At 42.2% G+C, this 27,301-nt stretch overlaps 1 long non-coding RNA gene across 2 annotated transcripts in view; it reads right to left on the bottom strand.

Annotated features, from left to right (window-relative positions):
* The window catches only part of LOC147238765 (uncharacterized), a 303,515-nt gene that overhangs the window by 108,819 nt on the left and 167,395 nt on the right, over positions 1-27,301 (bottom strand). For both annotated transcript variants that reach the window (XR_015111870.1, XR_015111871.1), the window contains exon 3: positions 3,392-3,473. This is a non-coding gene — a long non-coding RNA (uncharacterized LOC147238765). The remainder of the gene's footprint in view (positions 1-3,391; positions 3,474-27,301) is intronic.

The raw sequence follows: 27,301 nt of genomic DNA, 5'->3' as shown, positions 1-27,301 counted from the left end.
GAATTTATTTTAGATTAATTGAATTTCACTCAATTTGGACTGAAGAGGAAGCCCTGGTATGGTAGTGGAAAGTACTGTTATATAATTATATAATTCATTAAAATATCTCTTTTTATTTGCTGATTGAAAATCCCAAAAAGGAATGTCAAGTGACCTCTACATTTTTTTTCTTTTTAATTCCACTATTTCCTACTACATTTCCCATATTCATGAAACCTCATTTGAATCTAACTTCCGGTTTTGTTCCCCCCCCCCCCCCAACAGTTCATGATTGCATTGCTCTTTTGCAAAGTTGCCCTAAAAACTTTCAAACAATTCTGTCTAGGGGCCATCTTGGCTGAAACATCTTTTTTTTTTATGAAAAGAAGACTAAAATGGGGGGAAACACTGCCACGACAGAACGGTCCCCTATCTCTGTCTTGTTACGACTGCTCCTATCAATCCATTCATTTGGAGATAATTAAAAAGTTGCCAAAATAACAGTGTTCAAATCTGTGGGCCAGAGCCATTAAAACATTCCCTCAACCCCCCCCTCCCCGCCTCTGCTGGTGCAGCTGCCAAGCGAGGTGACACTCCAAAATGGCCAGCTGTTATCAGCGCACTCCACACCAGTTGGTCTCAATGCTTTAGAGAATTTGTTTAATAAAATTTTTTCCCCATAAACCCATCATTTCCTTCCCCCTTACCCATGCCAAATTTGCAGGCGTGTGGGGATAAAGGGGACCAGGAAACCCAGGAATTTAAGCAATGTTACTCTAAAAATGCTTAAATCCCTTTGTCTAATGAGTTGATGCTGGCAGGATGAGAGGAACGCAAGTCGTGTTGATGGTAGTTTATATATTTCAGATTGACCGAAAAGTATGAATCACTGCGACTGTAAATGTCTTAAAACTGGACTGTTCACATCAACGGTAATTTCCTTAACAGCAACGCATTGACACACCCCTGCTTCAGCATTGATGCACTGTCTTTGGTGGTTTCACCGTGTACCGTACCACCTTGTTCGCAGTTTTGCGGTAGAGGTTCACCTGGTGTCCATGCGCTACGCGTAACACCAGTGGGGTGGAATTTTGAAGATACTGTTTCTGTGGAGTTTCTATCATCTTAAATGCCATCCATCCATTTTCTATATTGCTTATCTGTTACGGGTTGTGGGGGTGGGGGTGGTACTCCAACTGACATTGACCAAGAGGCAGGCTTCATCCTGGACGGGTTGCCAGTCCATTGCAGGGCCATCAGGAGCAGTTAGGGGCTCAGTATCTTGCTGAAGGAGATGGTCACCGGGGGAGGTGAGGATCGAACAGACCGCATCGTCACAACCCAGAGAAATTACTGTGTAAACGAGACTTACCAAGTTTCAGTGCCTATTTCCAAGCAATTTTGGTTGTGTGGATGAATTGGTGAAGCCCCAAACACAAAGGCAAGACAAAAATATTCCAAAACTGCCCTTGAATGTTTGGCAAGGTGGATTTTTCAGGATTCCAGACACCGGCATCAGATTTTTTGCAACTAATCATCCTATTTCCTCTGCAACACACTAAAACCGTTGCAAATCATTGATCTGAACTGGCTTTAAGACATTCTTGATAAAAAGGAATACCTGTCCTGAATTGGAAATTATTCTGGTGAGTAGACTTCACTGTTGTACTCACGAGGAACCATTTTCATGATTTTCAAACACAAGACAGGGCTTTAGCAGTTTTGGGACGTCACTGAAATGGAGCTGACCCAATCAGCAGCAGTTCAGAATGAATGAAATCGTGGAAAACTCTCCCAGAGTCAGGGCTCGCTAATTAAAGACGTCCATCAGTGAGGTTGTTCCTGCCAGCACGTCCGCCGTGGCTGATGGCGACTGAGTGGCTCCAGAAGTGCTCTGCTTTTATTTTATTCCAAAAGAGACACAGTTAAAGCGTAATTAGGAATGTAAGCAGGGGCAAAACACATATCATACACATAGGAGTGATTGGCTGACATTTTCTGTGCACTCTTGTCAGGCTTTAATTACTTTCCAGGGATAAACCATAGAAATGCTCAAATCGTGCCAGTAAATCCCATTCCCTTTACATGATTCCCCTCTGCAACTCACCCAGCAGCTCGAGGCGGGTGTATTTGTTAACTAAATCCTTAATGATAAGAGTGCTCTTCAAAATGAAAGTCAGTCGTTTTTCTATTTTTCTGCATAGATACAGGATTTCATTTAGGGAATTTCACTCATGGGAGTTCCTGACCTGACAAATGGAGATAACGCAATCTCACCTGAACACCCGAGAGATAATAGTGTCCCAGGGTTTACCCACTCTTAAGTTTTAACTTAGTTACTTGTGTCACTGGGAGTGTTTTTCCTTCCACAATGTGAGGTGGATCCCATCTATGAATGTAACCGCACTTCATTTCCCACCTCAAAGTAAACACACAGCAAAGAAAAGTTATTTGTCATTCATTGCGTACAATGCTACATTGCCAATTGTGCTGTGACAGTGTGGCTGTCTTTTCCTCTGGATGATGAGGGCTGAATTCACAACATGTGGCTTTAGAGATAACAAGGACTAAGACACAGCAGCTACAGACAGTTCAGCAGCAACGCAGAGTGGTGGCAAGACCGGGTTTCTTGTTGGATCTGGGCACTGTCGTGCCACCAAGTAGCCACTAGGTGGAGACAGGCCATGTCTACGCTGAGATAGTAGGATTTTTTTTTTCTTTTTTCTGTCTGCTCCTAAAACCAATGCAAACCAAGAATAGAACTTCTCCATGATCACACCTAATTTGTCAAGCACACGTCTGGACACACCAGACCAATAAATGTTATGGCGTGCGGCGATTTGGATAGAAGCTACAAGGTGAGCAATTCTTGAGCTAGAGAGCGACAACAACTTTGGAAAGGTATTTTGTTTGTTTGTTAGAAAATGATGCAGCAGCATCATGAATATCAAGTTCATAGATGAAAAGTCTAATTTTGCTCATATAGCAAGGATGGTAACCCTATGACGGACACATGGAGGGTATATATGGAAAGAAAAAAAAGATATTAAAAAAAATGCTTTCTGCAAGGTATTGCAAAAGCTGCAATGTTTTTTCCAGATACTGCAAAATGTTTTGTGAGTGTGTAAAGCTAAAATAGGAAAAGCCCCCATTCCGATGGGAAGATTTCTGCAACATCTGACAAAATTTGAGCAGGATATCTTGCTTTTCTTTCTTTCAACTAACATTTATTTCTACGCATCCTCTTTGAGTGCCACACTGCCTGGTTTTTCACCATCCCATGCGAATATTTCATTTGCCATTAAAGAGGCAGAGTCTATATATTACATATAAGAAAATGATCACATTTTACAAAATAGCACAATATTGATATCAGTAACAAATGTAAAAAAAAATAAACAACGGTCATTACCTGTGAAATGCATCTTCACCCGCAGGATTATCCTCTTGATGAAATGGTTAAATAGGGGAATTTACTGTCTTGCTGAATTGCTCTGTAATAAAAAGAAAGCATTTGATCAAAGCTGTATATCAAATAAACTATTAACCATCCAGAAGTGGCTGCGCTCTCAATGCCAAGTAATGGCTGAAAGTAGGCAACCAAATCGGGAATTGTTTAGTGTATACTCAGCAAATTCTAATCAAAACCATATCAAAGAGTGTCTCCCTCCTGAGGATACAATCAAAAAATGCAAATGCAAAGCAACTCAGATGCTGATGTAATTTAACCGTACAGAGGCGGGCAGATAATGGGCCGAATTCAAAGCAAATTTCACCACATCCTGCAAATGCTTTTATTCAGACGCATATGCCATGAGACATACTTTACACTAACTGGAATTAGTTGTCTTTGGAGCGCGGTTTGCAGTCAAATGAGGTGCTGGATTATGCTGATTGTAATGGTGTTGCAGTGTAGGCTAGATAAGGGGTCAGGGGTGGTATAAGCATGTACTTTAAATGCATGAAACCCCGGGATATCAAGATTGCCGTTTTTCTTTATTGCCTCCAATCTGCGATTTTAATGTAATTGCTGTTGTAACACACCCACGTCTGGGACATTTAGTTTCTTTATTAACTTAATCACAGACACAGTTTTAATTTCGGTAACTGTCATACACAAAGGCTTCTTCCTGCTATAAAACCTGGATGGAAAACACCAGCAAATCAGTACAAAATGGTTGCGGTGTGAGGATTTATATTTCACTGAGTCAAGGGAGCAGGACAGGATGGGAGCAATATTTCAGGATGGGACTCTGGTGTATGCTGCAACACAACTGTACCGAAAGACGATCATTTTAACTCAAATATAGGTTCAGCACTTGGTTTAACAAGTATTGAGCTGGTGCCCTGGAATTGTAGTAGTTTACTGCGTTGCCTATGGATACAGAGGTTGCTGAGTCAGTTCCCCGTGTCGTTGCAGTCGCTCCCGTCCATCTTGCCTGAGCGTCCGTACAATCACAGTTGGCCGTGTCTGCTGGTGCGAAGCCTGATAAGCGTGTCTTGGCAGATCACCTAGCGCCTCTTGTGGTCATTCAGAGTGCCAGTTTTTGACGGAGGGCAACTGGGGTGAACCTCCAATGTGCTATGTCCATTTAAGCAACAAGCAAAAGACAAGCAGTGAGCGCAAAACTCACGCCCTTTGTCGTGCTTTTTCTGTTGGTTTGCTCACTGACTGAGCCGGCAATGTTCCATTCCTGTGCCCTTCCCTCTCCTCCGGCTGTGCCACGGCCAAGAAAACATCCCGTGATTGAACATGCTACACAACACTCTCAACAAACTTATTTGAATTCATATAAGATTTCCCCACTCGCTCCTCGTGTTGTGCCTCCCTTGTGCCAATGCAAAGATTTTCTTACACACCGTTGTGCTCTGCACAGGCTCAAGTGCATTTTGCAAGCTCCAACATTTAATCATACAGTCCTGATGTTTTGTTTGTATGACTGCCTTTCATTTTTTTTTATACGTGAGTAGGTCAAGAGGCGACTTGAAAGAGTATAGTTTCAAAACACAACATGAACCAAAAATTGAATGTATGACTTCAGCAATTGCAGCATCCGGGCATGTTATCATTGAGATATAGGGATGAATAAACAAAGCCGGTAGTGCAATCAGGTCCTTGCAATACGCTCCTGTCACGCCTATGACCATAAGCCACCAGGCTCTGTGTGTGTTTGTGTGTGTTTTCGATAGAACTATTCAGGTGTTCTCCCCTCGGCCTCCTTGATATCATCAGTCATTATCCTCATCATTCATCAAACACTGCAGGTGCACGTGAGCGTGGTGCCCTCCTCCCTCATGTCTACCCAGCTTTTTCTGCTGCTCTTTCACTTGTTTCCCCCGGGGCCGTTCCCAACGCATCTCCGGGGAGGCCGGAGGAGATGCAAATTTGTACATTGTGGAGGAGCATACTGATTTAGTTAGAAGAAACAAGAAATAAAGAAGAAGAGAACTGCAGACAGTATCTCAATCCTTTCCTCAGAGCTGTGTCCAGTGCACAAACCCTGAGGCAAAACTTCGCCCTGGAACAGACTTAACCTGTGATCCCAACGGAGCCTCAAAATCTAGTTTTGCAAAACATTATAACTTCTGTCTGGGAAGGAACCACCGCTATGAATTTTTGTGGGCTTTTTTCTCCCTTTTTTTCCACTAAAATTCATCCTACTTAGGTGTTTCAGTCTTTGCGCCACCCCCTCCAACGTTCTACCACAGGCTTTATCATCACACGCGGAGTCGTCACACGAAAGGTTCAAGCTTCTCCCCTCACCCTTTTGCGCGGATGCTCGCAGGTTAGATACAGCAACGCCACAAGCAGCAAATCACATTGCTTGACACGAGCAAATGAGGTTTGAGCTGAAATTCAGTTCGAATTATCATTGTTTTTCCTGAGTGGTTGTAGAAGTTGAACTTTGAATAAATACTATAGTAAGCATGACATTTGAGTTGTTTGAGTACAGATAATTTCAGCTTATGACTCACTGCTAGCCAGCGCTTACATAGAGCTTGAAAAGGAGAATCATGGGAAAAATTTTTTTTTTTACCAATAACAATTTTCATTTTCCCCCATAATTCTCATTTCATAACCCGCCATGAGACCAACAGCTATGATCAAGCACCGTTTGCCTGTACTGTGCAACTAAAAGATACTGACTCTGTTACCAAGGTAGCAAAAAAGAAGGACACGTAAAATCGAAAGGATATTAACGTTACTTTTTATTTGAAATTAACGCAGCTGAGCCACCGAACCGAGAGCGATGGTTAGAATTGAGTACATGGGTGCGCAGCTTTTTCTTTAACCAAATTTAAACCTGACATAAAGTTACACCACTATTTTTGTCACCTACCTTGTTTCTGGACTCAAGTGGTGTTTCTCTTGGTTAACGGGACAGTTAGTTTCACCCCTTACTAAATATTTAACATGACATCTGTGTTCCTTCACTGCGATTTTTCCTTTATTCTTAGTTTACTTACACACTGAGCCAACCACACGTGCCATTAACATGCAATGTCTTTCTTCCTTTTTCCAAACACCCAGATGGTGACCAATGGAATTGTTCCTCCAAAACAAATTAAGGACAAGAGCAAATGTACAAATGGAGGGTAGAAATGAATTTCTCGCAAATTACATTTCATATGTAGATTGCCGTCACATTAATGGTCTGTTTAATGCCTCTGTGAAAGGGGAATAAGCGGAGGGAACCCGAGAGGGAGAGGCAAAGAGGAAATGAGAGCAAGGGGAAACAAAGGAAATGAAAGGAAGGAGAGACACAGAGGATGAGTGTGAAGACAGAGGGGTGATGTGTTGGATACTGGAGGGACACAGAGCATTTATATGAACTCTGCAATCACAACATTATCCAGGTGACTGCCATTTTGTTTTTCAAGAGCGTTGAACATTTGGACCAAATGACACAGGAGTAAGCTTTCACTGCAACCCCAAACACCATCATTTTACCCTCTTAAATCGCAGATGGAATATGTTCAATGTGTAATATCTGCAGTGAGGTAATGGTGCCAAGCGAAGAGAGTGAGCAGAGAGAGGCGGAGGGGTGGTGCAGGGGGAGAAATAGAGAATATGTGTGTGTCTGTGTGTGTGTGTGTGTGTGAGAAGTGAAGGGAAGTATGCTGACAGAGCTGCTGTAGCATGGGGAGTACTTGCAGGCTGTCAATATGTCTCTCTCTCTCCCTCTCTCTCTCTGTCTCCCTCTCTGTCTCTCTCTCTGTCTCCCTCTCTCATACACACACACAAAGTTAAGAATATTTACCACTTCACCTGAACAGCCTTCGAGGTATACATACTCAAGCCATGAACAATGTCCTACCTCTTTACTTTATATGCAACAACTAGGAAGTACTTGGGCAGCTTCACAAAGGAAGTTACATGGATACAGACAACGATCACAGTATCATCTGCATAGAGGCATACACTGACCATTATTTAGAAAATGGCTGTCCTGGATCAGGATCAAGATGATACCCTCTTCCAACCGTCAACCATTTTCCATGGACTCAAGGAATTAGCCCAAGGAATCTGATCAACTTTCATCTGTGACACATCTAGAAACCCCCCACTGGTGATGCCGTCTGTGTACCCTTTGGTCATTCGATTTTCTTTTCAAGAATAAGTATTGAGAAAAAACAAAAAAGGGTTGAGTGATTTTCATTCTAAAAATACACAAGATTACATTTATGTATGAGCTGTTGTCCTTTTTTCTTGATCAAAAAAGGATGAGCAGAAATTTAAAATTTTGATCACCTTTTCACATTTAGAATAATAATAATAATAAAAAATCACTGGAAAACAAAACAAAAAAGTTTCTGATATTCTGAGACATATCTTGTCAAACCATCTTTTTCAATACTTGTTCCTGAAAAAGACAAATCAGATGAGTAAAAGATACACTCTCCCGATATCCCGCCAATGGCTTCGAACACTCTCAGGATTCAGCATGTACAAAGGAGAGGATTACTCAGAATAAAATACAGATCCTGAAATCCACAAAAGTTATTTTGTTGTTGTTTTTTTTACTACAAACCACAGTTCAGGTGTAAAAGACTGCAAAGAATGCTTTGTGGTTTGCATTCATACCAGTTTACTCATTTTAATCTGTACTTCTCATATTCTAAATTCCTAACTCTTTGCTGGGACATGGCACGTGTTTGATGTTGTCCACCTGAAAACTGGCACATCGTAAAATTTGAGCTTTAATTGTCAGATATTCTTTCGATTTCTTGCCCTATAATCCGAAACTATTCGGTTTCTTTTGCAGTGCTTTTTTTTCCACGCTGAGACCATACGAGCTGGAGAAGATCTAAAGTGCTGTGCAATTATCAACCTCTCTAAAGTTGTCCCCCTCTCTCGTATGGCTTTAAAGGTCTATATATAATTTGTTGACATGGAGGGCCAAGAAAAAAAAAAGAAAAACATGAAGCATCCCTTTTCAGTAGAAAGTAAATGAAGCTGCAAGTAAATGGAGGTTTAGCCACAGGAACTCACTCCAAGATGCCATTTTCCACACAACTTGTAGAACTTTCTATGAACAAAAAGAGCTCTGTGTCAGGGCAAAATGCCCACCAGCTAAATAAAGAAATCAGTCTTTATAAAATAGATGTACAGTAAAAAACTGAGAGCAGAAGAAAAGAGCATAACCATTTCCCCAAAAGATACTTACCACACCTTTGGAGAGATGTTGGACGAAAGTGAAACCATCCCTCGATAACGCCTCACTAGACAGATGTCTTGATTGTGATTGGCTAAGAGGTGATTTCATGTTTTCAAATTACACCCCAAGCTGATGAAGTACTATCATACTTGTCAATCAAAATGCATTACTAATTAAGCCCAGAAGGAAAATTAAGCATGCTTGATTTTTCTGTAATTATTACTTATTGGATGCGAGGACTCATTTGGATGCAGCAAGTGTTCATTAGAGTTGAACACTCATGGCACCAAATGAGTAAATAAACAGTTCTTAAGGAGCATAAAGCTTCATATTTAATGTATAACATTACTAGAACTGCTTCCCTTGGTAGCATTACTCTTTGTCTGCAATTGAATTGAAGAGTTCTTGGTTTGATTCGGTCTCCTTCTGACTTATGGTGCTTTCATACCTTGTTTAGTTCAATTGGATCAAACTCTGGTCTGCTTTCCCCCCCCACAATGCAGGTGCAATAGTTGCCACCAAACAAACTAACAGAAGACACTGTATTTGCAGAAAAAAACAAAACCCATCCAAGGGCAGCACGGTGGTGCAGTGGTCAGCACTGTTGCCACACAGCAAGAAGGTTCCAGGTTCGAGTCCCAGCTGGAGCACAGGGTCTTTCTGTGTGGAGTCTCCATGTTCTCCCTGTTCCTGCGTGGGTTCTCTCTGGTACTCCAGCTTCCTCCCACAGTCCAAAGACATCAAGAGGGGACGAGGCTGGTTGATACTCTAAATTGACCGTAGGTGTGAATGTGAGTGTGAATGGTTGTCTGTCTCTATGTGTTGGTCCTGTGATGGACTGGTGACCTGTCCAGGGTGAACCCCGCCTCTCGGCTCAAGAGGCTCCACCCCCCCACAACCCTTACCAAGATAAGCAGTAGAAAATGGATGGATGGATGGACATCTCATCCAAACACAAAACCTTCTCCCATCTATGCTGTTCCTCCACACTTCTGCCCTGTAATTACAGCGTTCCTATGTTATTTTGGGTGGATGAGAAGCTGGTAACCTGCTTTTGGGTGCAATACTGCAACTTATCATGATTTGGATTGTTTGGATATTTTGTACTGAAAATAAACAAAAGCACCTTAGATCCATCACCTTCTGTTGCTTTTGATGTCATGGTCAGGCTTAAATGAAATTCTGTATTGTCTTGGCCTCTGCTACGTTATGGAACAACTTAGAAATTGTGTGTCTTCTGAGTTTCCCAGCAACAGGTGGGTAAAGAGCTCTGAAGAGAGATGGTTAATGACATGATTATAGTGCCTATACAGGCAAGGCAGCTGTAGTGCTGGACGGTACCGGCCTTCTGCTAGTTTATTAAGGCTAAAATTATCCCCTTAACAACCAATATCATACAGTGCTGCTAGCAGACTTCATGGATAACCACCATAGATGGGATTTATTAGAACATGTACAAGTTAAGCTGGGTGGTAGTGCTCGCACAAAAGGTCATAGGTTCTCACCCAGAGAGCACAAAATGTATCAGAGTGCGCTACGATTCAGAAGATGACAGTGAAAACTTTGGCCTGATGTCGCTCCAGAAAGGTCTTGGGGTCACCTAAATCAATGAGCATCTTCCTCTTGGTGGCATGGATAGAGGAGAGAGAGAGAGAGAGGTCAGGTTTTTTTCTTCCAGGTATGCTGGACACAAACAAGTACTGCGAGAGATAGAAGCGCACATAAACACTTGTTGGAGGTCAGTGGTGTCACAGGAAATAAATGTTGTGCTCCCACAATTCCCCCTACCCATTATTGTTCAAATAGAATGTATATTTAGCATCGGTTCAAGTGTCGCTAAGGACAGTGTGTTATGAAGCACCTAATAATGAGAGAGTTGGTATTCATCAATGGGGTTGAATGAGGAGTTTGGGTCTTGTGGTGTATTCCAATTAAAAGTGGGAATTTCCAAATTCCCAGTTGGAAATTTCGACTATATCTCCCCTTGAGCGTCGACTTTCTGGTCAGATTCTAAACTGTATTTAACGAACCCCAAATTCAAGATGCCTTTTAGCGTTTCTCGCACTTTTTGTCTTTGTTGTGCCTCATTAATTCAGTTGTACACAGGAGATTATTCATGTATCTGCCACGTGGCTACGAAGTCTATATGCACTTAATACCTTTGATAAAATACAAGAACATCTTGTTCCAGGCCATGATAAAAAAGTATTGTTTTAAGAGGCCGTTTGTAGCCATGCTGGTGCTCGCATGACCATGTCAGGCTTCAACCCGTTGATGTTTCTCCGGGCTTTCTCCTCCTCCAAAAGAGCACGCACTTCCTCCAACATTCAACTGTCTGTATCCACTTCAAAGGCGGATGAGACTAAGACAGCTGAGCTCAAACAGAACAGAAGCCTGGATACAAGCTGCCTGTGGATCCTTCCAGTCAAAGACCCTGACCTGATTGTTTGTGTGTGTGTGTGTGTATGTGTGTGTGAGTGTGTGCACGGCAGAAAGGGAAAAAAAAAAAGTTGAGACGTGATGTGTAGCGGTACGACAGGCACACACGAGTGACATAAAACACACATAGGCGAACTCTGTCAAAAGTGCAGAGGGTCAGGTGTGGAGTGCCACAAACAGGTGAAATGACAAGAAGAAGACAAGAGGAAAAGTGGCCCCGAGGGGTCCCTCTGACAGCCTGTTACCACTCGCGCACACAAACTTTCCTGCTCAGCCATTCATACCAGCCTGCTGTCATAGGTTATTTCCTGCACCGGTAGTCCCACACATACATTACTGCTGACTTTTTAGGTGTGAGGTTATGTTCAAATGTTGGACTGTAGTCTGGAAACATAGCACGCTCTCTTGGGTCATACAGTATGTTGATACCAAAGCAAATCTGAGACGAAATACCAGTCCACCTATAGACACAAACAAGCTATTATTTAGGAGATGAAAGGGAGTAAAATCCATGGCGTTACAAGACCCCATTTGGTCTTCCTCCTCTGTAATAATTAACATTACACTCAAGCTCCAGCAGATGAGGACCTTGTAATGAGACTAGCAAAGTAATGATATCCCATTAGCACATGCAGATCCCTTGCTGAATGCCCGGACAGAGCTGTGGCGAGGCTCCTGCGGAATACATTCAGGCATTAAGTCCTTCATCCTCGTACAGCTCAATTAAAAAAAAAAACGATGATGTAATACAGGTGCAAAAAAACAAAACAAAAAAACCCCCCCACCAACAACAACAAAAAACTGACAACAGATGTAGTAATCATATCATTATTACAGCTCCAAACTTTTCTTTTTCTTGCTGTTTAATAGATTTTTGCTTCACAGCGGAAAAAAAGGTATACTAGCAACAAGGGAGGAAAAAAGGATAGGTAGATGTGAGGTCACTTGTACACGAACCTTTTTGCTTATTAGCAACTAATTGGAGAGTACAGGAGAGCGACAATGCGCACGAACAGCCGAGGGGAGAGCGAGGAAGGGCTTTGAACATCTGGGTAAAACAGGTGTGACCTTCTGGGAGCCCCCAACACACATGGTTTTTGTCAGACCAAGGTTGCAGGAAGTGCATGTCTTCATGCCAGTTTTTTTTTTTTTTTTTTGGGGGGGGGGGGACAAGGACCTCAGAGGTTGTCCTTTCAATAGAGGATAATTAAAGGCTCCTCTTAGTGGCCTTGTAAAACAAATACAAAAAATAACAAGTTCAGAAATGTAAGGAAAAAAAGGCCTTTTGTGAGAACAAAACATATGAGTGCCCCTGCAGGCATTGCTCCACTGTTTCAGTCCACTCTCTAGTACCACATTCCAACAAAGACCTGGACATACGACAGGGTCAGTTCACCTGCACCATCTATTGGTGTTTCAACAAACTTGTTAGCAACTCGCGTCCAAGGCACAGCGTCACTTTGCTCGTAGGTTCAGCTGCACTGAGAGCCACCATTTGATTGGACACAACCTGGAGGGAAAACTACCTGATAAGGGTGCACTCTGCTGTTATCTAAAGTGCTGCATCTTTGTTGAATTATGATCCATATGTTGGCCAGATTGCGCGTCAATTCTGACCAAAGTGTGAAACACCAAAAGCATCTGATTTAACGGGCCGGCCAAACAAACTTTTTTCTTAAGAGGTTTGCAAATAGTAGAATAGTCCAAGTGCATCATTAGTTTTGATGATGGCGTGAGATGAATATGGAGTGAAAACTAACAGTGTGAGGGGCATCTTCCTCGCCATCTGTGTCGGCGATTTTCCACCCGTCTCAAAAATGCTTCCACCCTTAAGGGTGTACTCACACGCGCTACCATTCTCCCGTCAACTTTGTAACGAGATCACGAGTTGTGCGGGGGAAGAGGCGTTGTTAAAAAAGGGCAACTTCAAACCATCTGTTGATGACATATCAGGATTTAAGTTAAAAAAAACAAACAACAAGTTTTTACTTCAAAAATGTTTGTTTTCATGGATGCAGGCGGCTGATTGCCACATTATTATTATGGCATTTATTGTCAGGTCAAGATCTTCAACCTAGATTATCTTGCTGCTGTGGTTTTTAATGGGTTGAGTTAATTGGTCGTGTCTTGTATGTATAAAAGAGGTGTGTAGTCAAATTTACAACCCGGGGCTTTCATTGAGGTTTTTTTTCCCCTTCAGCTATGAGGAATCCCAAATATGTGGCCACTTTCAAGCAGGAAAAAAAAAAACAGTAGCAAAGACTTGAGCGTAGTTCCCTATTAATTCTTCCGATTGTGCTGTATAGTATTTCGACATTGCATATGTAGACAATCACACACCAGTGAGAGTTTTTACTATGTTCATCCTCCCTCCTCGACTTATCTTTTCATACTTAAGGGCTTTCACCACGCATGCTGCTGTTGAGAGTTTTCCTCGGGCATTTATTTTCTATCAGGTTGCAGGATTCCGCTGAGAAACGGCGGCATTGTTGGCGCTGACCTCCTCCAAAACTCACACAAAATGGAATTTAATTGAGCAGTAGCACACTGAAAGCTCCAAGGAGAGCCATTTACAATTCAAAGGCAAATTAGCAACTCCAACATTCTGTCATTGACAAAGGAAATCGATGTAAAAAAAAATGAGTGACAAGTGTTTAATATTGAACCTTAATCAACACATCATCATCTAAAAAAGTAATAGCACTTGAGCGGATGTTATAAAATAACCTTGGAGGCTTTTTGAACGCAAAGTCATCTGCATAAAGACAGATTTTTAAGGTCGCCGCTGTCATATCCAATCTGTGGAGTGACTAGTCAGGATAAATCAAATTACAAAGATATCTACAACAACTGCCCTTGTACCAAGTCACTACTTTCATCCATATGCACTTCTTTTTTGCAAGTGATGAAGTGGCAGCGTTTGACAAAGTTAAAAGTAATGTGATAATAAACAAGATAAATGTTCCAGACATGAGTTTAACTGCTTAGACAGGCGCATCACAACGTCCATCATCATAAATCAATCACATGTATCCATCAGTGTTTGTATGATGCAGAGGACAGCGGAGACAAAACAAGTCTCTACCTTTCATTTATCTTCTATGGAATGTCAACAATCATCTCATTGATTCTTATTGATAGTCCGAACCCAAACCTGCCGCAGCCCTTTTCAAGAGAACAGAGCTCAATGAAAAAGGAAAAGAAGCTTTTTAAGGAAATGATAGTCCAACCACCCCAGTACCAAACAAGAAAAGAGACACCCCCTCTCCTTTCTGTATGCATTGAAGAGCTGCGAACCACACGTTAGCTCAGAACGATGAATGTAAATGAATGGGAAGTGTTGGCATACCCCATCAAACAGACTTTTCTGGGGGCCTAGATAGTATATCGCTGGCTTCAGTGTTGACGACCAACACAGGGGTCGCTGGTTCTATTCTCTGCTAGGTTGGTGGGAGAGGAACTGGGGGAACACCAAGATACTCTCACGAGCCATGTCCCTCTAATGAAACTCTTGGGACAGCCAGAACAGCTTGGATATGGGATGGAATTGGCAACGTGAAATTGGGGACAACAGAGGTAGAATAAAGGGGGAAAAAACAGAACACATTTCTCAAAAACGGTCATTATCTGCATTATCTATCCATTGTTGTGCGCAACATTCATTTAAAATTACGAGAAGTGGGCATTTTTGAACCAAAAAGTTGTTGGAAATACTGACTGTGCAGTGAGATTCCACACTGCACCTAAAAAGCCCCACTTTAACTGCGGTCTACAAAGAAAACATTTGCTGATGAATAGGATAGTGACTGCTTCTACTGGCATTGAAAACGTTATGAGATAGGAGGAAGATTACTTCTGAACAAGCCAAGATCCAAAATGCCTCCTATATAATAACGACTCTCCTAGCTTCAGATGGAATATGGTGTCCTTGAGCCACTGAGTGCTCTAGAGAGCTTTGGTGGGCTTCTAAAAAAGGAGGAGGTGACCATGACTACCCACCAGTAAAGACGGTGTCATGGCAGTTTGATGTGGCATTTCTAGAGCATCCAGCATCATTGAAGGGCTACATCTGGGTACCAAAACCATATCGAAAAGCAACTAAACCCAAATTTAGATTCCGAACAGCGACGCTGAATTTTTGCGTGAGACAAAGACAGCATCTCCTCTTGGTAAATGAGCTCATGTCCATGCAAGTGACCCGTAAATATAGATAAAAGCCCTTTGCATCGGACTATCATGTGCATCATTACTCCTCTCCTCTCGCTTGGACTCTTAAATCACTTCTCTCAAGGAGCCGCTACAATGCTCCTCATCAGTGTTTGCAGACTCCTCACATACCTTTTTCACGCACACTTAACACACTTCACATCTGCAGACAATGAATGGCCCTATACCTTGAATCACCTTGGATAATCTTAAGAAAATAAACAGTTCTAAAGTGACACTGAAAGTGTATTTCAGCTGAGAAAGTAAAATGAGTTCGAGGTATTACAGAGTGTGCTTGAGTTTATATGTGCGATTAGAAGTCCAACAAAATGCAAATGTTGTCTTTCCGATTTGAAATCCAAGTTGTTTTTGTTGAGGGTAAGAAAACTTAATGTTTGGAGCAAACTAACTAAGAAATGTCATGCATTCTTTTTTCTGTTATTTTTTGTCCAAACATACAAAAGAAAAACATGTCACCTTGGCCATCTTCAACTAAAAAAAAAAAAAAAAATTAAGTCCAGGTCTTGAGGAATTACTTTCTGTGAAACACGATGGAATTGTTCTTTGGTGGCCGCTCGTAACGGCCTTCACGTGTGCCGTCTCTAAATGGAGACGACGTCTGGGAATATCGGCAGAGACGCAACCCAAAAAGGTGTCCATTTCCTATTTTCCACCTACAAAAAGCCGACAACAACCTCAATCCAGCATGAAACTTTTTTGCAAGTATTTTTTCATCACTTTTTTTCTTGTCCAACATTTTCTAATTTGGCATTTCAATATATCTCACGCCATGAGAGGGACAATGACTGGACACAGCTCATCGGGGACACCTTCTCTCACTCTGTAGTAGGCAACACAACAGTATCTACAAGTAAGTGCTATTTCGCGAATGAAAACTGACAAGATTCCAGTCTTCATAGCGAGTAGTTGGTGAAAGATTCTTCTCTGCCATTTCATCTTTCGTTACAAAAAATAATCGAGAGACAGAGTGTGTGAAAATGCTCTGTGAACCAAGTCCTCTAAAACCGTGGTCCACTTTTCCTCGTCAAGAGGATGAACAAGATTCATTTGCAAGCCTACAATCAGATATTCTTCTATTTGCAGCAACCATGTTCACCTGCAGGCATAATTTGACAGATTCCCCAACTCCCCCCCCCCCCCCACACCCATTTACCGCGACCCCCTCCATTTATATTGGAATTTTTTTTTCCTTTTCATGTTGTTTCAAAGACATTGCCTGCGATAAATGTCGAGTTGCATCCTCAAAGCGTTTTAAACATCAGACAGGAAAGGTCTGGATCTTTCATCTGCCGTTCACTAAGTGTACAGAGAAGAGAAAAAAGGGTTTGTGAGAGCACGAACTGGTATTGATGGCATCCCCCAAGAAGGTTCCCTCTTGAGTGCCTGCATGCTCGAGCCTCTCAGCATGCCTCCTTAAGCGGCGAAACTTAACGGATTATTGAGCAAGTCCCTATTTGAAGTGAGCAACTAATTGGCCTTGTAAAAGAAGTTAAAGTGTTAGGAACTTGGGTTGAGGTATCACTTCTATCTCCTCTCCAGATACAGTTCAGCCAATTCCGATTAAAAATGAAATTCTTGTCTTTTTTTAACCCCCAAAGTGAAATGAAAATGACTTTACATCAACTGTGCAGCGGGAAAGTCAATAATGTAATTCTCTCAGACCTGGCATTATCATGACTCCTGGATGATTCATGCGCGGGTGGACAGCTGCAGAAACACAATTGACAAGTCACTAACAAGATGATCCGTCTGTGTCTCAATCAGATCCACCCCTCGTCCTTCTTCACGTTCATCTCTTTCATGTGCATCCCAGGCACAAGCCAGCGATTCGATCACTTTGGTTCTTCTTAATTGTCTGTTTCACTTTTAACCCTGAGCAAACGATTGCTCACTTATCCCTGATGTGGAATGACGACTGAGACGTCGCCAAAGGTACGTTTGTTGATTCTCTTCTCAGGAGGCCACCCCACCCACTGGAAAAATACCCCCCAACCCTCATATGGTCGCCCTAATATGGCCGCCAGGGGGAAGTGAGGATTGAACTAGCAACCCTTGAGATAATTGATGGCCAAACTCCCTCCAAGTCACGCCAAAAAAAAAAAAAAAAAGAGCCCCCACATGGTAACAAAAAACATCACTCGCAAATGCAAACAGGCCTTTTCAAAACAGGCAAATTCAAGATGGTTTAACACTCAACTGCTATTTTTAGCTTATAAACAACAACAGCGGTGCCAAGTAATTGCTGAAATTAGCTCAATTTGTTGCCGATATTTCCCCCCCCCCAAACAAGTAGAAGTGTTCATATCCTGAATTTAAACAGGTTTTATTTATCTAATAAAAAGAACGCAAATGCACTTTTCTTGTCTTTATGTATCCACAGACTTTTAAGTACCTTTATCTTTCAAAATTTGGACCCAACATTTAAAAGGTGTTTGTATGGGAACATCAATCAGCTACGACTTCAATGAGCTTCTGAGAGATTCTGCCAAGCAAAGGAATGTAAAACAGTGTTTTATGACAAATTATGTGTTGTCAAAGTCACAGCTCAAAGTTGTGTTTGATATGTCCTTTGAATTTAAAGCAGCGGGTTTTAATAACCTAAGTTAACAATATGTCAAATCACTAGGTAACGTTTGGATGGTAATGAAAGGAATGCTCCTTTTACATAGAAGATAAACTTCTCTGAGTTGACTAATCACATTGTAATTGCAGACATTGTGCACACAGCATGAGAATTAATAGCAGAATGCATCATTTCTGTGTTGCGTGGCAACAGCTGAGCTCAGGTAGCAGGTGTGAGCGTCGCAGTGTTTTATTCAAGAAGTGTGTGTAGCCCCGTGCTGGCATCCATAATGGAGCAAATCCTTCAGGGCTGCATGTGGATCTCCAAGCAGCTTGAGCCCTGTACGCCGAGGTGCATGTGCTAACACAGGGGTTTCATTAACCCCTGTGTTCGTGAACAGTTAGGATGCTGGCAGCTGCCAGATGGGAACGTGGATGGTAGGATGGTTCATGTCATCACATAATGTGGCAGGTGTTGTGCTGGGGAAATCCTGAGTGCTTAATGTTATTGTTATGGATGCGGAACATCAGGGAAAAGAGAGGAAGGGGCAAACGCATCTGGGGATGTTGTTGCAGCTCAACTTTACAGACTGACAAGTCGTCACGAACTTCAAATCGAGAGCGATCTCCGGCGATGCATTTCGCCCACGCCACACAGGAAGAGCACTTTATTCAGATTATAGTTCTTTGGGATGTTTCATTATCTCTTTTAAACCTCTTTGTGCCAGCTCTTAAACCAAGAGCTGGCACGTTAAGAGAGGCACTTAACGATATGTCTCGTCTTTGACACACTTGTCTCAATGTCAGCCACCAAGACATTCCCCCACTTGTAGGGCCGGGATTGCCGAAATGTGACAGAGACTTCTACGGCTGAGAATACACTCTGACTGTCCTAACAAACAGCACAGCTCTCAGGTCTTGTAGTCCCTTGTTTTCAACGTTGCAGATTTGGGTACGAGACCTAGGGGACTTTCCATCCCAGGTATGAGAGGGACACCCGGATTCACTGTGAGGGCCCCCAGAGATGTGAAATGCAAATCTGAGAAGCACCTTGAGATTTGAGAGGAACGGTGAAGGAACGGGGGAGATGGGGGTTTTTTTGCCGTGGAAAATAGTGTGATGGAGTATTCCTTCATGTATCTGTGCGCATTTTCCCTTTCTAGATTTGTCATTCTGTACTAAGAAAAAAGGGTGGTGTCACCAGAGTTTAATTGTGTACATGCACCAATCAAGCAGCTATGGATTGCGGCGCCTATCCAGCTGAGTCCTAAAGTACATATCAGGGCACTAGACTGGCCCAGAGTATCAAACATCACGGATATCCACAGAGGACCAGTAAACAAGAGTCAGCAACAGGAGTCGATGTACTTATTCATCTATTACGTCCCCTCCTCTTAACCCACTTGTCTCTATCACATGAAAAAATGATGAAATGATAAAAAATGCAAATTGTACCCAGGGTACAATGTACCTTGATGTAAGAATGTGTACAGGTAAGCAGGTCTGCGTCCAAGCGAGCCTGGTTCTGCTTTTTTTAGTCAGTTTTCAGGATTTGTACTCTGTAGATCTGGGATCAAGACCAGAGTGGGACTCACTGCACTCCTCTTACTGCACCTTAGAGTCCACTGTTTAATGTAGGGCATATTTCCAATCTATTTTCTTTTCTTACAACACCTTCCCAGAGTGGATTTTGTTCAGAATTCACTATATGGCCGTATCTGTACAGCTGCACACACACAAAAAAAGAAAGTTTATCTCTGCCTGAGAAAACAGCTTCACACAAGCTCTTCACAGAATCACTCCGTGTTTTTATGCTGGTCATCATTTTCCTCATCTACATAATTGTCCCCATCTTCCCTCAGCTCGAAAAATTTGATGCCATGGCAACACATGCAGAATCACTGTTGGAGAACCAAACTTTATTTACAGGATGGTGAAAAATTTAACACTGTTTCTTTAAATGGAAGATAGAGCCCAACAAAAGATTGCCAAGTTTTTTTGCTTTTACGCCCAGACAAATGACGAGATGTAGAAGGCCAACATATCATCCAGACAATGATTTCTGGTCTAGTTTCAAATCAATCAAGTCTCCATTGGTGGCCTTGGCCTCCAGGAACTCGACAATACTCTATGTAGAAGCTCCCACACTCCGATGATACTTGATTGTATAGAGCCAGATTGTTCTGCCATTGTGAGCTTGAAGACTATATTTAGGGAAGTATAGCTCCACTCGTGTGCTCGGAGGTTATGGAGAAAGCAAGGGGGCACGTTGCTGCAGAAATGAGGATGAATGGCTTGAATGTGGTGGTGACCTGTGGTGATTGTGGAACTCTTTATTTTGTCAATGTTGTGGGCATTAAAAATCAAAAAAGGAACGTTTTTAGCGTCAACAAACATGGAAACTTATGGTTTAGCTGAGGTAGAACTCCACAGAAAAATAAGTAGATGTTGGCTTAGCCTAGATGCTCATTAAAGCCATGTATAAACACTTAGCTAACCTGCCAATCACCGCACTCACTTTCATGCCCTCGTCGTCCTCCGCTTATCTGCTTATCTGGGTCGTGGGGACAGCAGCCTCAGCAAGGAAGCCCAGACCGCCCTCTCCCCAGCCACTTCCACCAGCTCTTCTGGGGAAATCCTAAGGCGTTCCCACATCAGCCGAGAGATATAATCCCTCCAGCGAGTCCTGGGTTGGCCTTGAGGCCTCCTCCCGGTTGGACACGTCTGGAAAACCTCCCGAGGGAGGCGTCCAGGAGGCATCCTCACCAGAACCCCAAGCCACCTCAACTGACTCCTCTCAACATGGAGGAGCAGCAGCTCTGCTCTGAGCCCCTCTCGAATGACTGAGCTTCTCACCCTGTCTCTAAAGGAGAGCCCAGCCGCCCTGCGGAGGAAACTCATTTCGGCCGCTTGTATTTGCGATCTTGTTCTTTTGGTCATTACCCAAAGCTCATGACCACAGGTGAGGGTTGGAACGTAGACTGACCGCTAAATCAAGAGCTTCGCCTTTTGACTAAGCTTAGTTTAGCACCCGCATCAACGCGGACACCACCCCAGTCTGCCTGTCAGTCTCCCACTCATCCTACCCTCACTCGTGAACAAGATCCCGAGATACTTAAACTCCTCCACCTGAGGCAGGACCTCCCTCCTGACCTGGAGTGAGCTGGCCACCCTTTTCCGGCTGAGGACCATGGCCTCAGACTTGGAGGTGCTGATTCTCATCCCTGCCGCTTGGAGGTCATGGCTTGATGGAGCTAAGAGGACAACGTCATCCGCAAAAAGCAGAGACGACATCCTCCTGCCACCACTGCACTCACTTATTGAATATAATGTAATACCATGATAGCTGTGTGATTAGATGACAATAGCTAGAGCTTAAAAGTAGGCACAATTATCTTGCATTATGCTGACATCATGACCAAAATTTCTGGAGGTCCACCGACTGGCAACCATCCATAATAAATCTATAAAACTCAAAATGAGCAAAAAACCTCAAACAACCCATGCCAGCAAAAACAAAGCCCAAATTTCCCTGATATGAATGGCCAGCAGCAAAAAGTTTCAAACTAAAAAAAAACCTAAGCAGCAAAGCAGCAGCTTCTCGCATACCAGAACACTATGAATGAACGTCAGTGTGCAGACATAATTTAACATGTATGAACTCATTACAGTCACCTCCTTCTCTCCCTCCTGTCAATATTTACACAGTAAACAGTGGTCAGTGTTCATCCTAGACACTACAGAGATTAATTTGCCCAAGGAAATTAGCTACTGATGTGCAGCAGTGTAAATTTCCCATGTATGGTGAATTGAATTACCTAGCCTCCATCAGTATTTACAGGGACACATATTTTATAGCTATGCCAATTATAATATATTTTGAATTATGGAATGAGATTCTTAAGGGAGATGGGGAGGCGGGGGGGGGGGGGCACGCATACAATTTATTGCAGGACCTGCCATTATGTTGAGAAATGAGCATGACGCTTTCCCAGTGGATTGTGAAACACACATTTTATTGTATTTGGATGGCGTTAAATCCAGACTGTGGGGCTTTATGGACGCTCCTTTAAAATGTCCTGCAAAGACATCAATAAAATGATGATGAAAACTTAATCTTCAACCATGTCTGCTTCTAGTTGTAATAGCTTTTTCATCTGTGCATGTAGATTCCATATGAAATATATTTGTACTTCTGAAATTAATGAGATACTGGTTTGCAAGGTATCTCTTGTCTCCTATATTACATTGTTGCATTCCCCATTTGTTGTAATTGGAAACATGCTGACTGCCTTTGTTGTATTCACATCAGTATGTGTCAAGTTTTGAAAAGTGTTGATAAAAGATTGTTCGAAGGAAATGCTGACGGAGCCCAGATGAACATTTGTCCGTCTGAAGAGGCTGTTTGAAATTAAATGGACAATTTCACACCAGTTTACCACGACAACCACAAAGCCAAACAAAAAAAAAGAAAAAAAGAATTAAACCTGTTGTCCGATCACGAAAAATTCATTTTCTAATCCCGGACGAGCCCTAAAAAAGTCCCAGACTAAAATGAAAAGCGCCAGGACAAAAGCACAACAGAGGGCATGAAAACAGAAGCAATGATTCAAAACTAGAGGGCACACGGCGAGCACAGACGTTTTTCTTTGCGAGGTTAAAAAGTTAAATAGGTTCTTCCTTTCTTGGGCCATGCTACAACCCCTCCACCATGTACGGCCTCACGGTTTTCTGGCAGACAAAAATACAACATTAAAGGCCCCTGAAAATACCGGCCGCTGAGATCGGAGGGAACAAGATGTCACGAAAAGTCACATGATCTCTTTCGTAAACAGATGGACTCTAACGTATCAAAATTAAGCGGGATTGATCAATGTGAATCAGTACTCTGTAGAACTGAAGTTATCTGATCAGTACCCTTACTAGCAAAGTGCGGGAACGCAACCTCGATGGATGTTATCAGGTTTAAAAACGGCACTTGGAAGACCGCTTATGGTCCTTTTCTGAGACCTGAATGTTAAGAGATTTGCTGCTGTTTCATAACCATGTACAACAAAACTCGCGTGCTTTTTGAAGTGTAACCCCCCCCCACCACCACCACCACCACCCAATCTGCTTCACCCGAAAACAATCAACTTCTTGCAGGAACTTGTAACTTCCTTGTGTTGGCTTTCAAATTCTACATTTGCATGTTGTTGGATACTCTCCACAGTTCTTGTCTGATAATAGATGGTACCATTGCACCTCATCACATATTTACACCTCAGCGCCATTAAATGCAATGACAGAAATTATGTTTAACAGATGATTGCACATCCACCCTAACAGCTCTGACAAGAATGGTCCAATTTCACTCCTGGATGAGCATATAAATAAAATGTACCATTTTATCTTGATGTGAATGACTGATTAAAGTGACAACCGTCTCCTGCCACTCTTTCTTGAAGAAGTTGAGAGTATTACCGCGGCCATTCAATCATTCTGTGTGACAGTCTTTGATCAGCCAGACCGCGATGGTGACAATTATGTCCTGCGCCACCTCGTTCTCTTGGAAAAGCGTCACTCCTATCGAGAGACAACTGTCAGATGAGTAAAGTTAATAGTGTGCGTAAACGTGCTTCTCTCCGGCATGTGTCTGAGTTAGGTAACCGCTAACGAGATGAAAAAATCTGCATGTTAGTGTCGGAGCATTATTTCAATCACTAGCTGCCCTTACACCCACGCGCTTCTGGAATAATACACCAAGCAGTATGGGTACAGGACACAAACAGAAGTGGAGGACTAACGTGTGGGATTTCCTCCACTACAATTTGTTGAGGTCATCCAGTAGTGAGCGACTTGTGTGATTGGATCATAGCAAATACATTGAAGCAAATGCTGCTATGAGAAGGTTGGCGTTAGGTAATTTGGAACATTAATTAATTCTCTTTGCGGATGATACACTGCTGTTCATGCCAGAACTTTTATCCTTGTTATCCTGTTACTCTTGATCACGGCACCTGAGTTAGGTTTAAATTCAGATGTTTAGGTTTGGGGGAAAACTTAGTACTCTGTACTACAATTCAGGTTGTAGCGCAGTTAAGTATTTTGACAAAAAACAAAAACAAAGCCTAAGCTGTCAGCAAAGGATGATATGAACGATTAATGAAGCCCCCCCTTCCTCTCAGTGAAATGCTTTTTCTCCTCTTGCCTACAGTCACAGATAAATTTGACGCTAAAACGCTGATTTCACTTTCAAACGGGAAATTGAATTCATAACTTCATTCAAACGTGAGACAGTTTCCTGATGTTAAGCCAATAAAGAAAATACTCTGAATAAGGACTCATTCTTCTGGCATAAAATGCAACATTGCCAAAAATGACCTTTAAGTGTCTACTGCAGTCGTCACTTCTGTTGATTTCCTGTTTAGTATGACTTCTGGGTTGTTGCCACAGTCATTTTGCATGTTGTGATAATTGTTGTTTTTCAAGATAATGTTTGGTTTAATCTTATACAACAATTTATGACATTAACTGTCAGACGTTAGCATTCAGCAAGTGTTAGCTCCAAAGAGGGATAGATTAAGAAAATATATGATGGATGGTTTCTGTACCAACAGAAAAAGATCTTCATATGCATTACAGAAAAACTCCTGTACATATTTTTTGACCTACTATAGGCGTAAGGCCAATGAATCTGTGTGCATGTGGAGTCCTTGTGGGTGGGCGGTGCAACGGCACTGTGTACCTGTTAACTTATGGAAATGAGCCTCTTTATTAATGGCAGGGCCTTGGCTCTGCACCAATAGTTGTCAATGTCTCGATGGGGGCCGGACCTCCCTTGTGACAGTCCTGATTACTGGTTGTATGCAAGGGTCATTCCAACTGCTTCTCCTACAGGAGGGCATGCTGCATTCACTGACACCTTTCTCACTTGAGGGAAAGAAATGCAAAGAAGGAGCTTTCAAGAAGGTGAAGGGCAAAACCCTTCTCAGCAAGTGACAAAATAGTGTCTAAGAATATTAACTTGATGGTTCAAGACATTTGTTATGTTTTCTGTCTCCATCAGTGTATTGTGATGCATATTTTGAAGCTTTTTCTTGGAAAAGGATGATGGAAACGGTCCAAGGAAGTAAAACCTCCCTCAATTTGGACAAAAAAACAAGTGGATTTTGCATTTTTAGATGAAGAAAAGATGGAAAGACCTTTTCTTGAATTAGCTTTGACGTAGCAAATTTTCATCTTCCGCTGCTGACATTTTATTTACTATTGTCTTTGTCTCCAGAAAACACGCAAGATGGTTGATACTAGCTGGCACCGAAGTACAACTAAAACTTGCCTAACAAAGTAATTCCTTAACACAACATGCAGTTTTTCCATGGTATAAATACTGCAGAAGCCCCAAGACGACGATTCTTCTTGTGTCTGTTATAGTTGTTGCCTTTACTGCCATCTAGTGACGGAAATGCATTGTTTAGCATCGTTTACTTGTTCAAAACCTTTTGATAGAAACGTACAAAATTTCGTGCTTCCTTTTGTTGCGAGACTTCAGAAATGTCGCTTTACAATTGAACAGAAACCATCACCGCCAGTACCCCATATACAAGAAATATCACAGCTTAGCAATAAAACGGCTTTAGAAGTTGGGAATTTGATTAGTAAGCATGTGAAGGCCAATTCATCTCGAAATTCTGATTGCCTGCTAGTTATGATCTCATTGTGGGAGCAGGGAAGGGACATTGGCAGTGTGACATTGTCATTTTCAAGTCTAAACTGACACCTGGGGCCACTCTGTGTCCCTCCAAATCCGCCGTCTGCAAGACAATTGGGTGACAGCTTGGAGGGAGTGTGAGGGAGAAAGAGAGACGGGGAGAGGACATGGACAGCTATTATTGGATGGCCGATGGAATAATCAAGTGTTTCAGCTCCTGTCTGAGAGAAATAATTTGTAATTCGGACTTCAGTATGATTTTTTTGAATGAATGGATTTCTTTCCAGCATGTGTTGTTTGGGTTTCTTAGATGTGTCAAAGTATTTTAACTGACCTAGGAATGAAATCTCTATGAAAGCATCGAAGGATCATAATGTTCAAGAAGTTAAGCCAAATCCAAAGCACTGTGTGACGGCTGAGAGAGAGAGAGAGAGAGAGAGAGAAAAAAGTAAGTGTGAAATTATGGAAAGTTGGACAGCTTTGTTCAAAAGCTTTCCTCCCACCCTGGTAGGGATTTCTGGGTGTGATCTTAATCTCTTTATTATCTTTGAAGGCATTTCACCTATAGGACCTTGTGAATAAGCCTAATCTGGAAAAATAGCAAAATACTGAGATCTGGCTGTGACTGATAAAAAAAGAGCTTTTTTTTCTTGTTGTGTTTCTTTCTCCTCTTTGAGGACAAACGGTCTCCTTTTAAGCAGCTACAGTGGGCAACCCTTTAATCACGAGGCAAGGTGACCACATATTCCGGTTATCAGGATTGCTCAGCATACACGCATGCATGCTGGTACAAACACACACGTACACACATGTCCATGGAAAACCTGCGTACGCTCTCAAAATATGTGGCCCACAGTAGGAGACTGAAAGTAAAACAAACTGACAAAAACACACACAAAAAAAGGGCAGAAATACAAAATAGCCACTACCTCAAACTATGGATACAGACTGAGAATTCATTGTATGATAATATATTTCTTCTGCCACATTGAAATTCTGTAGTTGTCAGTTCAATATTTCCCTTTCCTCTTACTTGCAGCGTTTTCAAAAGATTGTCCCCGGCGTTGGGAAGGGAATTGCTTTTAAAGAGAGTTTCGGGAGCTGAAAATAAACACAGTGATGACTCTGATGTGGAACCGCGGTTCCATTTTTTTCGCGGGGTTCGACAGGCTGCATTTGGAGTCATCTGATCAAGATCCCACCGTTTTAAAAGAGGAAAAATAAACCAGTGAAATTATTGATGTTTACACTTATTATCATTTAAATGAAACAAATGTTCGGCATGTCGATGTGTATCAGTAATGAAGAGCATAAGCGGTGCCTAGTTTTTTAAATAAGGACATCTCGGAGAAGGTTCTGCTGATAAAAACCAGAAAATTCACAAACAAGAAAAAACAAAAACAAATCATTGTGCCTGGAAGATACTGGCCATCACCAGTCTAGCAGGAGGTACTTTGATGTGACAGCTGGACCTACAGCGCAGACACACATGCCCACAGCTATTGAACATACAGCCATGCTTTTGCCACACACCACAAACACCCATTCGTTAGAAACACAATCCAAAACATAGATGCCAAGCGATGACCGGCAAATGCTAATCTGGCCCTTGCTGTCCGGCCTCATTAGAGAATATTACACTCCCCATCAACCATTATCACCACAACATAGGCACAATTAAGTGATCAACACACAATACCAAAGCCAAACAAAAGAGGATAGTTAAAAAAAATGTCCATAGTTT

Source organism: Aulostomus chinensis, chromosome 24, assembly GCF_037954235.1.
Source record: "Aulostomus chinensis isolate RoL2024-O1b breed Wild chromosome 24, RoL_Achi_v1.0, whole genome shotgun sequence".
Classification (NCBI taxonomy): Eukaryota; Metazoa; Chordata; class Actinopteri; order Syngnathiformes; family Aulostomidae; genus Aulostomus; species Aulostomus chinensis.
The sequence above is the reverse complement of the archived record's forward strand: the minus strand, read 5'-3'. Positions and strand labels throughout refer to the sequence as shown.